Raw genomic sequence first — 12,882 nt, forward strand, 5'->3', positions numbered from 1 at the left:
ACATAAGAGAAGCCATGTTGGATCAAGCCACTGACCCATCCAGTCCAATACTCTGTGTCACATAAGAACATAAGGGAAGCCATGTTGAATCAGGCCAATGGCCCATCCAGTCCAACACTCTGTGTCACATAAGAACATAAGAGAAGCCATGTTGGATCAGGTCAATGGCCCCTCCAGTCCAACACTCTGTGTCACATAAGAACATAAGAGAAGCCATGTTGGATCAGGCCAGTGGCCCCTCCAGTCCAACACTCTGTGTCACATAAGAACATAAGAGAAGCCATGTTGGATCAAGCCACTGGCCCATCCAGTCCAACACTCTGTGTCACATAAGAACATAAGAGAAGCCATGTTGGATCAGGCCAATGGCCCCTCCAGTCCAACACTGTATCACATAAGAACATAAGAGAAGCCATGTTGGATCAGGCCAATGGCCCCTCGTCCAAAACTGTATCACATAAGAACAGAAGAGAAGCCATGTTGGATCAGGCCAATGGACCATCAAGTCCAACACTCCCTGTCACGGTGGCCAAAACCCAGGTGGCATTGGGAGGCCCATCAGAGAGGCCAGAACTCCAGAAGCCTTTCCATTGTTCTCCCCTAAGCACCAAGAATACAAAGCATCACTGCCCCAGGCATAAGAGAAGCCATGTTGGATCAGGCCAACACTCTGTGCCACACAGTGACCAAAAACCCAGGCATCATCAGGAGTTCCATCAGCAGGATCAGAACTCTAGAAGCCCTCTCATTCTTGGACCCCCCCCCCAAAAAAAAACTGACCTCGGAAGGATTTGAAGGCTGAGTCAACCTTGAGCTGGCTACCTGAACCCAGCTTCCACCAGGATCGAACTCAAGTCATGAGCAGGGCTTGGACTGCAGTACTGCAGCTTGAGGGCTCCCTCTGCGCTACAGGGCTCCCGTTCCATCTATACCTTCTGGCTAAAATATCCTTTGATGGTACACAAATCATTGCAGGGGGAGGTAAACTAGGATCACATTATGCTGCATAGAAGCTTAATTCATATACTTTAAATCATCTCTCTTTTTGGCAGCTTCCTCTGGTCAGGCTGACCTCTAAACTCATGTCTCCACAAGCTGAGTGAGCGCCTACCTAATAGAATTTATCACAGTTTCAAGGAAAATGCCTGAACTATTTCATAGAGAAACTTTATAGGATAGAAATATTTTCAGGCAGTTTAGAGCATGTCCAGGCATTCCAGATGATGCCCAGTTTCCTCGTGTGAGAACCTGGAATGGAAACAGAAGTAATTTCCCCCTGGACTATTGCCCATGGTCCCAGAATCACTAAGACTACCACTGGGGTCAAGTTGGGGAAAGGAACACCGGATGGACATCAAATTAATTTCAATTTTACTTCTGATTTTCTATCCACAACGAAATAAAAATTTTCTATCTACCATGAAATAAAAATTATTTTAATAAATGAACTTAATGGCTTTTTTTGTATCCTAGTACAATCATGGTTTTATAGATACCTGCAACCAAGCAGCGAGCAAACTTCCTGAAAAAGTTCCTCCCAATCTCCTGATTTTCTATTTCTAATAAACAAATGTATACACCATTATTACAGCGTTTTTACAATACACGTTGCAATAAGGAATAAAGTAAGAATACATCTTTATTAAGTTACCTTATCCAGTGTTAATAAGCAGTGGAATCAAGCCAGCATTTCACCTCAGACAATTTAACACTGTCTCAAGAAGGCATACCTAAATACTTAAAGGTGCATGTCTTTTACAGAAAGCAGGTGAAGTCAGTGTTCTGATTCAAATCCCCAGGTGCCAGAATTTCTAATCCATGGATGTAGAAAGACTCTCTTCATAACAATGTCTGTTGTATATTGATTCCATTATATTTTTGTTGTGGACTGTCTCTAGAATTATAAATTTAAAATCCTCTGTTGTGTTTCATTTCGTTAAAGTGTTGAATGAGGACTGTTTCAGCCACGCCCCTCCCAAATGAAGAAGAAGATGAAGAAGATATTGGATTTCTATCCCGCCCTCCACTCCGAAGAGTCTCAGAGTGGCTCACAATCTCCTTTATCTTCCTCCCCCACAACAGACACCCTGTGAGGTAGATGAAGATATTGGATTTATATCCCGCCCTCCACTCCGAAGAGTCTCAGAGCGGCTCACAATCTCCTTTCCCTTCCTCCCCCACAACAGACACCCTGTGAGGTAGATGAAGATATTGGATTTATATTCCGCCCTCCACTCCGAAGAGTCTCAGAGCGGCTCACAATCTCCTTTCCCTTCCTCCCCCACAACAGACACCCTGTGAGGTAGATGAAGATATTGGATTTATATCCCGCCCTCCACTCCGAAGAGTCTCAGAGGGGCTCACAATCTCCTTTACCTTCCTCCCCCACAACAGACACCCTGTGAGGTAGATGAAGATATTGGATTTATATCCCGCCCTCCACTCCGAAGAGTCTCAGAGCGGCTCACAATCTCCTTTACCTTCCTCCCCCACAACAGACACCCTGTGAGGTGGGTAGGGCTGGAGAGGGCTCTCACAGCAGCTGCCCTTTCAAGGACAACTCCTAAGAGAGCTATGGCTGACCCAAGGCCATGCTAGCAGCTGCAAGTGGAGGAGTGGGGAATCAAACCCGGTTCTCCCAGATAAGAGAGCTGTGGCTGACCCAAGACCATTCCAGCAGGTGCAAGTGGAGGAGTGGGGAATCAAACCCGGTTCTCCCAGATAAGAGAGCTGTGGCTGACCCAAGACCATTCCAGCAGGTGCAAGTGGAGGAGTGGGGAATCAAACCCGGTTCTCCCAGATAAGAGTCTGCCCTTTCAAGGACAACCTCTGCCAGAGCTATGGCTGACCCAAGGCCATTCCAGCAGCTGCAAGTGGAGGAGTGGGGAATCAAACCTGGTTCTCCTGGATAAGAGTCCGCACACTTAACCACTACACTAAACTGGCTCCCCATGTGGACTTATGTTCAATAATCCGCGTACGAATGGTTCCAGTGGACATTCCTATGTACAGGAGACCACATTTGCACACTAGGAGATACACACAACCCTTTGTTGCGCAAGTAAATAATTCTTTTATTTTCAAACTGAAATTAAGTTCAGGAAAAACGATCTTGTCCGTGCACCACGCTACGGCGCACACAGAGCAATGCCCACATCTCTTCTGTCCTACAATCTGATATGAGTGGTTTTCTTCCTGAAAAATGTCCACTTTAATCAACATGTCTCAAGATTCTTAGTCCTGCATAAATCCTGGGTAGCTGTTCACATCCTGGTATATTTTTAAGTTATCTTCCAAGCCAATTACTAATTACGATACGTTTAATGGCTCTAATTCTCCCTATGTACTCTGACGCCCAATGTATCCAATTACAGTCCTTCCTACCATCTCTCTTTAAAAATAACTCCTCACGTTTTTTAAGATCCACTCTCACGCTGGCCCTGTTTATTACCTCTAATGGATACCCCCCAATTACTAAGTTGTTTACTCAAAGCCTTGCATTCTTTAAAATAATCTGGACTGTAAGTAGAATTCTGTTTTATGCGTAAGAATTGCCCATAAGGTAAATTGTATCTTAAATGGTAAGCATGGTGAGATTGGAATGCTAAAGTATGAGTTCCTGTCAGTTTCTTTTCTATATAATTTTCTATCTGCTGAAACAAGCATATTGGTGTCTAAAAAAATTATATTATTTCCACTATGTTCTCCAGAAAATTTAATTGAGTTGTGGGTGGTGTTAAGCCAATGGAAAAAACCCTTCTATGCTACCATCATATAAGAGCAAGACATCATCCAAAAATCTTCTAAAAAAATAATATTATTATTATAAGGATTGGTGGCATTGAGTGGGATTAACTTGATTGAAGGTCAGCCTGTGGGAATTAATTCATGAATTAATTTATGAAATAATTTGTATTGATTATTATCATGTCTACAATTGTATGAGATCAATACATAATTATGCATCATATGTTTGCTAGAGCCCACACCACTGTGGAAGATTGAAACAATTTAAACAGAGTAATGAATACTTGGGATCTTCGTATGGATTCAGGCTGAAACATACAGTGTAGGACTCAATACATATATATTGCCTGGTGTCGGGGGGTTTTCACCAATTGTTTAAACCATCACTCTGTATATTGTTTTGCCTATGTATTGTCCAGAGAGAGATAAGTGGAGAACCAGGCTCAGAGCGGTTCACAAAAGGTTATAAGATTACAAATGACCTATTGCTATAGCATCTTACGTTATAGCAATACGCCAATTGCCATTTTTTTTAAATGGGGAAAGCCCTCCAATAGATGGGGAGGGTGAACCCTGAGAGGGAAAGGGGTGGTGGAAACATCAGAAGACCCAGCATGCAAAGTTCCCTCTACACTGTGGAGTCTTGTGAGCAAAAATTCTACCTTGTGAGCTCCTGGCATTAAGGTTCTGAGGTGCTGCATCCATCATTGTGCTCTGGGGGTCATCCTTCCTGAGCTAAAACAAGAAGGCTAAAAATCTGTGAGCTAGCTCACGCTAACTCAGCTTAGAGGGAACACTGGATGCCACACTGCCCACAGTAGAAGAAGGCTGGTTTTATATCCATCCTTTCACTACTCAGCATTTGTAGCAACAATTAGAAACCAATTCCTAAGTGGAAGAGATACTGGAAAATGTGGCAGTAAACGCATGCCGGAATAGACTTCTTGTGACAGTATTGCCCAGGGTTGCCAAGCCCAATTAAAGAAATATCTGGGGACTTTGGGGGTGGAGCCAGGAGCAAGGGTGTGACAAGCATAACCAAACTCCAAAGGGAATTCCGGCCATTACATTTAAAGGGACCACACACCTTTTCAATGCCTTCCCTTCATTGGAAATAATGAAGGATAGGGGCACCTTTTTGGGGGGCTCATAGAATTGGACCCACTTGTCCAATCCTTTTGAAACTTGGAGGGTGTTTTGGGGAGAGGCACTGGATGCTATCTGCAACTTTGGTGCCTCTACCTCAAAAAACAGGGGGCCCCAGTGCCCCAGATACCCGTGGATCAATTCTCCATTATATCCTATGGGAATCAGTCTCCATAGGGAATAATGGAGTGCCCAGCAAACATCACCCCCCCTGCCCTGCTTTCTGATGACCCTGAAGCGGGGGAAGGGCCTCCAAACCAGGAGATCTCCTGCCCCCACCTGGGGATTGGCAACCCTAGCATTGCCACAGAGGTTGCGTTCTTCATCATTCCCAAGAAAGGATAAGATCTCAGGGGGCATTCTCTGAAAATTCTGGTTAATTAGCCGGTCAGGCTTATGTGTTCCATGTGATCAAACTTTCTTGGTGCATTTAAACACCTTTTTGGACAGACTGGGGAGGGAGGCAAGACGTGCAGAAGAAGAAGAAGAAGAATTGCAGATTTATACCCTGCCTTTCTCTCTGAATCAGAGACTCGGAGCGGCTCACAATCTCCTTTCTCCCACCACAACAGACACCCTGTGAGGTGGGTGAAGATGAGGGGGCTCTCCCAGCAGCTGCCCTTTCAAGGACAACTCCTACGAGAGCTATGGTTGACCCAAGGCCATTCCAGCAGGTGCAAGTGGTGGAGTGGGGAATCCAACCCGGTTCTCCCATATAAGAGCCCACACACTTAACCACTACACCAAACCGAGTGGGGCTGAGAGAGCTCTGACAGAAGCTGCCCTTTCAAGGACAACTCCTACGAGAGCTATGGCTGACCCAAGGCCATTCCAGCAGGTGCAAGTGGAGGAGTGGGGAATCAAACCCGGTTCTCCCAGATAAGAGTCCAGGCACTTAACCACTACACCAAAGTTTGGCAAACGTCCACGATTTAAGAATGCCAATGTGGAGGGTTGTGCTTCTGCAGAAATTATCATACTTTCTTAAGCCTTCAAATGCTTGATGACGCTGAAGCCGTTGCCCTTAAGGGCATCCCACAAATGGGCAGCCTCACCCCCAACACCAGGCCCAACTACAAGAGTTGCTTCTGCTTCCAGTTTCTTCTGATTGGGCAGGAGACGTCTCCTGTCCTGCCTCCAGGAAAGGGGTCATCTCTTAACACCCTCGCCTTGCTATAAAAGTCACCCAAGTCAATGACAGAACCACAGATTAGCTCCGTCTTCTTCAGCCATGGCTTCCTCCAAACCCATTCTCAGATTTCAGGGGCAGAACTATGAGGAACTGAAGCGGCAATGTTTCCAGAAGAAGAAGCCTTTCACTGATGACACATTTAAAGCCAATGATGCCTCTATTAACGACAAAAAACACGAAAAGGCACTGTGGCTGAGGCCAAAGGTAGGTGAAAACGTTCTCATTGTTTACAGATGTGTCGCTCATTCTCAAGAAAAGCGGGAATTCTGACTATTATGGGCATAGTGCTGTGGCTAGAATTGGGATTTAGACAGACATGGGATTAGATGGGGTTCCGATGCACAAGTTTGCCCGTTGGTTGGCCTTGAGCCAAAAATCTCGGCCTCTCAGCCTAACTTTAATTTGCAGGGTTGTTGTGCAGGCATAATAACTACGGTCCCTTGGGGGATGGGCAGGATCCAAAGGTAATGAATCCTTTAAACGAGTCTTTGGCCCACAAACCCTCATGTTAATTTCGACCTGACAGTGTACATGGTGAGATTATGTACAGGCGAGAGAGAAACCACTCTCTTTATTGTTCCTACAGGAGATCTGCAAAAGTGGCCTTTGTTCAGCCAGACTTCCCTCGTTCATTAGCAAGGGTTTCGAGAAATATGATGTCATGCAATACAGGCTGGGTAAGATTTTCAGTAGTTGTCTTTCTTTGTAGCGCCCCCCCCCCCCGCCACCCCCTATTCCCCTGTTAAGTCTGTTGGGCATTCTCCTGGTGAGGCTTCTGTGTTTTCAACCTGTAGAGGATAGAAACTCAACTGGGGAAGCTGTTGCTGTCATTGAATCTCCATGCCAGAGAAAGAAGAAGATGATGATATTGAACTTATATCCTACCGTACACTCTGAATCTCAGAGTCTCAGAGTGGATCACAATTTCCTTTACCTTCCCTCCCCGCCCACAACAGACACCCTGTGAGGTGGGTGGAGCTGAGAGAGCTCTGACAGAAGTTGCCCTTTCAAGGACAACCTCTGCCACAGCTATGGCTGACCCAAGGCCATTCCAGCAGCTGCAAGTGGAGGAGTGGGGGAATCAAACCCGGTTCTCCCAGGTAAGAGTCTGCACACTTAATCGCTACACCAAACTGGCTCATCTGTTGCATTTCTGCTCGTCACACAGATTTTAACAGTACTAGCAAAAACTAATATTCCCAGCCATAAATGTACAATTCTTAAAAGTCTCTTGGCAATTTGTTGGGTTACCCCTTTGAGGAGCAAGAGTCACTGGTTTGGGGACTCTGGGCATGTTTTAGTGAACTTTTAAAATCAATGTGGCAGTTCGAGCCTGCGTATGTTGGCTTGCCTTGGCCCTGGCCACCCCTTCCCGGTGTGCTGACCTGAAGGGGCTGTTCCACTTTGCTGCCTCAGGGTATCGCTGGCACCGCTCTGTCCCTGTCTGGGCTCTGGTTAGGCAGGACAGCCTCCTAACCTCCCTCAGGACTTACTAAGAACCCTTCTCGGGGCCTCCGTGGGATCTTTGGGGCTCCCTGGAGAGTTGGCAACCAGCTGTTCTACCACTTCTCTCCACCCTAGGGATTCCCCAACCCGCTCCTAGCATTCCAAGAGGCTGGGGGAACGTGGTGGTACAGAGGGACACTCAAGATGGTAACAATCAGAACTATTTTTTACAGTCTGTAACTATTTGCAGGCATTTCAAAAAGTGAAAGGAAAAAACAAATCAAAGTAGGGAAAAACCCTCCTTCTCTCCCTGTTTTAATACTTGCCCTAACTGGATGACATGCAGGGAAGGCACTTTTTAGTTTCAATTGCAAGCTCCAACCAATCCCTTTCTCCAACTGTTGCCAGAAAACTGACTGACTAACCGAAGGCTTCCTGCCCCAAACCCTCTATATAAAATGCTTACTGTATAAAATGTTTACTCTCCTGCAGCATTCTGGGAAACAGGCCTGAAGGACTTCCTGTCTCTCTAGGAGGCCTCCTCAGAATTGCTGCTTCCAGACAGGAGGGAAGGGGAGGGGAGGTGGCCTCCGGTGGGGACTTTTTTTGTGTGTACCATAGAGTTTTCCCTCTCAAATTGCTAGAGTATCCAGGAAAACCATAGAGTTTTCCCAGAAACGCCTAGAGTGGCTGACATGCGACGTTGCCGGCCTGATGACATCATTTGCGGGTGACATCATTGCACTGGCATTGTCGGGGGAAGTTCCCCCCACTGGCCCAATGTAGCCCAGCGGGTTGGGAACCTCCAGGGTGGGAGAACCCCTGCCCAGCCTGGGGGCAGCCTAGGGTTGCCAACCCCCCGGGCCGGGCAGGGAATTTCCTGTTTGGGAGGTTCTCAACCTGCCAGCCCACATCGGGCCGGTGGGGGGAACCTCCCCCTGCGATGACGTCGCCCGGAAGTGACATCATCAAAATGGTGGCACCTGTGTGGGGCCGTTCTAGGCGGTTCCAGGAAAACTCTATGGTTTTCCTGGGTGCTCTAGCCATTTGGGAGGTTAAAAACTCTATGGTACTTTTGCACCATAGAGTTTTAACCTCCCAAATGGCTACAGCGGCTGGGAAAACCATAGAGTTTTCCTGGAACTACCTAGAGTGGCCCTCCACAGGTGCCGCCATTTTGATGACATCACTTCTGGGAGACGACATCACTTCTGGGAGACGTCATTCATCGCACGCATTGCATGCACTATGTCCCTCGCTGGGGGATGAAGAGGACTTGGCAACCCTAGAGCAGTCCTGGGGAAGAGGAGTGAGGAGGAGATTAGGCCAAAGCCTGCCTCAAGTTTGACAACCTCCTCCTAGCCAGAATGGCATTTCTCCACAGGAATAATTACTTTGTACTGTGGTACTCCCAGTACTTATGTCATGGAGTCTGTGCATGTACGAGGACTGGAGGAGGACACAGTGGGAAGGGCACAGGGTGGGGGTTTGACTAGCCAGACAGCGGGAAGAAGGGATCCACACGCAAAAGCCTACCCCTTCTGCAGTCCCCTATCTCAACCAGAGGTACCCTAATAACCTTGCTAAGACCTTAGGCATGCTAAAAGTGCCATTGCTTCATGCTTGGTCAGGGGTGGTCACACAGGATAAATGTCAGATGTTTTTGTTTGTTTGTTTGTTTTGTTTTTGAATCTTTCAAACTTTATTGCCAATAATCAGGATACAACATAGGATAACTTCGGAGAGGGAAAATTGATCAGTAGCTTATCACATCAAAAAGGATTAAAATAGGGCATAGTATGCAAAATTTAGGCTTAAACCGAAGAAAACTGGGGAAGCCATTAGGCCATTCAGGTTTGACCTTGATCACATCCCTTATGAATATACAGTGGAGGTGAAGAATAGGTTTAAGAAACTAGAGTTGATAGACAGAGTGCCTGAAGAACTATGGAAGGAGGTTCGTGACATTGTACAGAAGGCAGCAATCAGCACCATCCCAAAGAAAAAGAAATGCAAGAAAGCAAAGTGGCTGTCTGATGAGACTTTACAAATAGCTGAGGAAAGAAGGAAAGCGAAAGGCAAAGGTGAAAAGGAAATCTGAATGCAGATTTCCAGAGAACAACAAGGAGAGATAAGGAGGCCTTCCTGAAGGAACAATGCAAAGCAATAGAGGAAAATAATAGAATTGGAGAAATCAAGGGAACGTTTCGTGCAAAGATGGCCATGATAAAGGACAAAAATGGTAGGGACCTAACAGAAGCAGAAGAGATCAGGAAGAGGTGGCAAGAATACACAGAAAAATTATACAAGAAGATCTCAATGTCCCGAACAACCATGACACTAGGGTTGCCAAGTCCAATTAAAGAAAAATCTGGGGACTTTGGGGGTGGAGCCAGGAGACAGGAACAGGATGTGACAAGCATAATTGAACTCCAAGGGAGTTCTGGCCATCACATTTAAAGGGACAGCTCACCTTTTTAAATGCCTTTCTTCCATAGGAAATAATTAAGGATAGGGGCACCATCTTTTGGGGCTCATAGAATTGGACCCTCTGGTCCAATCGTTTTGAAACTTGGGGGGTATTTTGGGGAGAGGCACTAGATGCTATACTAAAAATTTGGTGCCTCTACCTCAAAAAATAGCCCCCCAGAGCCCCCAATACCCACGGATCAATTCCCTATTATTCCCTATGGGAATTGTTCTCCATAGGGAATAATAGAGTGCCTAGTAGACATTTCCCTCCCCCCCACACGCTTTCTAAAGGGGGGGAGGGCCTCCATACCAGGGAATCCCCCCCTCCCTGCCCCCTCCCTCTCTCACACACACAAATACTTACTGGGTCTTCTTCCCTCTGCCTGCTGTGAAAACGAAAGCAAAGAAAGGGAGGGGTCGTTCTCCGAAGCCCTTCCTGTTTCCTCCTTCCTGCCCAGCCTTAAAGGGGCAGACATTTACAAACTGCTCAGGAGCTCTACACCAACATGAACCCTACAGGTATGTTCTCTCCCCCCCCCCCGCTTCCTGATTTCTGGAGACCGGGGGATGAAGCTGCGAACCCAGAAGTCTCCCGCCAAAGCGGGGGGGGGGGGGGTTGGGAAGCCTACATGACACTGAACTTGATGACCTTGAGCCAGACATCCTGGAGTGTGAAGTCAAATGGGCTTTAGAAAGCATTACGCGTGGAGATGATATCCCAGTTGAGCTATTCAAAGTCCTAAAAGATGATGCTGTTAAAGTGATGCACACACTATGTCAACAAATTTGGAAAACACAACAGTGGCCACAGGATTGGAAAAGGTCGGTTTATATTCCAATCCCAAAGAAGGGCAATGCCAAGGAATGTTCAAACTATCGCACCATTGCACTCATTTCACATGCCAGCAAGGTCATGTTAAAGATCCTACAATCTAGGTTTCAGCAGTATGTCGATCGGGAACTACCAGAAGTTCAAGCTGGGTTTCGGAGAGGTGGAGGAACTAGAGATCAAATTGCCAACATTCGATGGATTATGGAGAAAGCACGGGAGTATCAGAAAAAACGTCTATTTCTGCTTCATTGACTATGCTAAAGCCTTTGATTGTGTGGATCACAGCAAACGGTGGCAAGTCCTTAAAGAGGTGGGAGTACCAGACCGCCTCACATGTCTCCTGAGAAACCTGTATTTCCCTCCCCCCCCCCAAACTTTCTGATGACCCTGAAGTCAGGAGAGGAGCTCCAAACAAGGGGATCCCTTACCCCCACCTGGGGATTGGCTACCCTAGTGTGTCCCTATTTTCATTTGGGAAATGTATTTCTAACGGTAGCCCACATCTCAGGCTCTCTTCCCTCCTGCATTAGGAGACTGCTGGTTCATGGCAGCAACTGCGTCCCTCACCTTGCGCCCTGAACTCCTGAAACGGGTGGTTCCGGAGCATCAAACTTTTGAGGACAACCCTGGCATCTTCTACTTCCGGGTAAGTGTGGCTTTGGACCCTGTGCCTCAGGGGGAAAGGTACACATTCCAGGGGGGGTCACAAGCTTCTACCCATAGCCACCTCCCTTCCACCCTTTGAAGCTACTTAGGTTGTTGACAGCACCTCAGTCTTTCTGGAAGGGGGGCTACATGTGAAGCATGCATACAAACCCCCCTACACACACACACTTCAATCATTGTCTAAAGCCCTCTTGCAGGTGCCTGGGCCCAGGAAGGAAATAGATGGGGAAGGAGGAGGGAGGGAGAGCTGGAAAGAAAGCAACTTTACACTTTAAATGCATTCTCCTAGCTGCTGGCTGGCTTGGCGAAGTGATTAAAAAGAGAAATGCCTTCTCCAAGCTGGCCGATGGAACTGTGGGGGCTTTGAGAGCCACACAGTATGTGTGAAAGAGCTATGTGGGGCTCCTAAGCCATAGTTGCCCGTCACCCCAGTGGAGTGGGGCTGGGCCCCATCACCCAGCTGCCAATCAGTTGGTGAGGAGGGGGTCTTACCCTGAAAAAGAGGAAGGGTTTGTCGAGATGCAGTTATGTGCCCATGTCAGGGGTGGGATTCTAGCAAGAGCTCCTTTGCATATTAGGCCACACCCCCTGATGTAGCCAATCCTCCAAGAGCTCACAAAAAAGAGCCTTGTAAGCTCTTAGAGGATTCATCAGGGGTGTGTGGCCTGATATGCAAAGGAGCTCCTGCTAGAATCCCACCCCTGGTCCATGTCATTGCCCACATGACCTGGAAGTGATGCCCTCCCGTCTGGGACGTCGGGATGATGCGCTGGTATTTGGGTAAAAATTCTATGGTAGAAGCCAAATTTACCATAGAGTTTTTGTCCAAGTACCAGAGCATCACCCCAAGGTCCCGGATGTGATGACATCACTTCCAGTTGTAGGCATGTCAGCAGAGCCTCCCTCCTGCTCCCGCTACGTTCCACCCAGGCCTGTAGCTAACCAGGGGCCCCCTGGCAGTTCTGGCGGGGCCCTCATCCCCAGGCCGCTGCCTCCCTCCTGCGGGATTTAAATCGCATGGGAGGGGCATCCAAGAGCAGCTGCTGCCCTTCCCATGCCATCTATAGGGCCCAGAAACCGCCTGATGGGGGGTGGTCTAAATGATGCAGGAGGGGCGGCAGGAGAAGTCACCAGCCTCCTGCACGATTAGGGTTGCCAAGTCCAGTTCAGGAAATATCTTGGGACTTTGGGGGTGGAGCCAGGAGACACTGGGGGTGGAGCCAGGAGCAAGGTTGTGGCAAGCATCATTGAACTTCAAAGGGAGTTCTGGCCATCACATTTAAAGGGACCACACGCCTTTCATAATGCCTTCCCTCAATTGGAAATAATGGAGAGGGGCACCTTCTTTTCGTGCTCATAGAATTGGACCCCCTGGTCCAAT

The sequence above is a fragment of the Heteronotia binoei genome, chromosome 17 (genome assembly GCF_032191835.1).
Source record: "Heteronotia binoei isolate CCM8104 ecotype False Entrance Well chromosome 17, APGP_CSIRO_Hbin_v1, whole genome shotgun sequence".
NCBI classification, from domain to species: domain Eukaryota; kingdom Metazoa; phylum Chordata; class Lepidosauria; order Squamata; family Gekkonidae; genus Heteronotia; species Heteronotia binoei.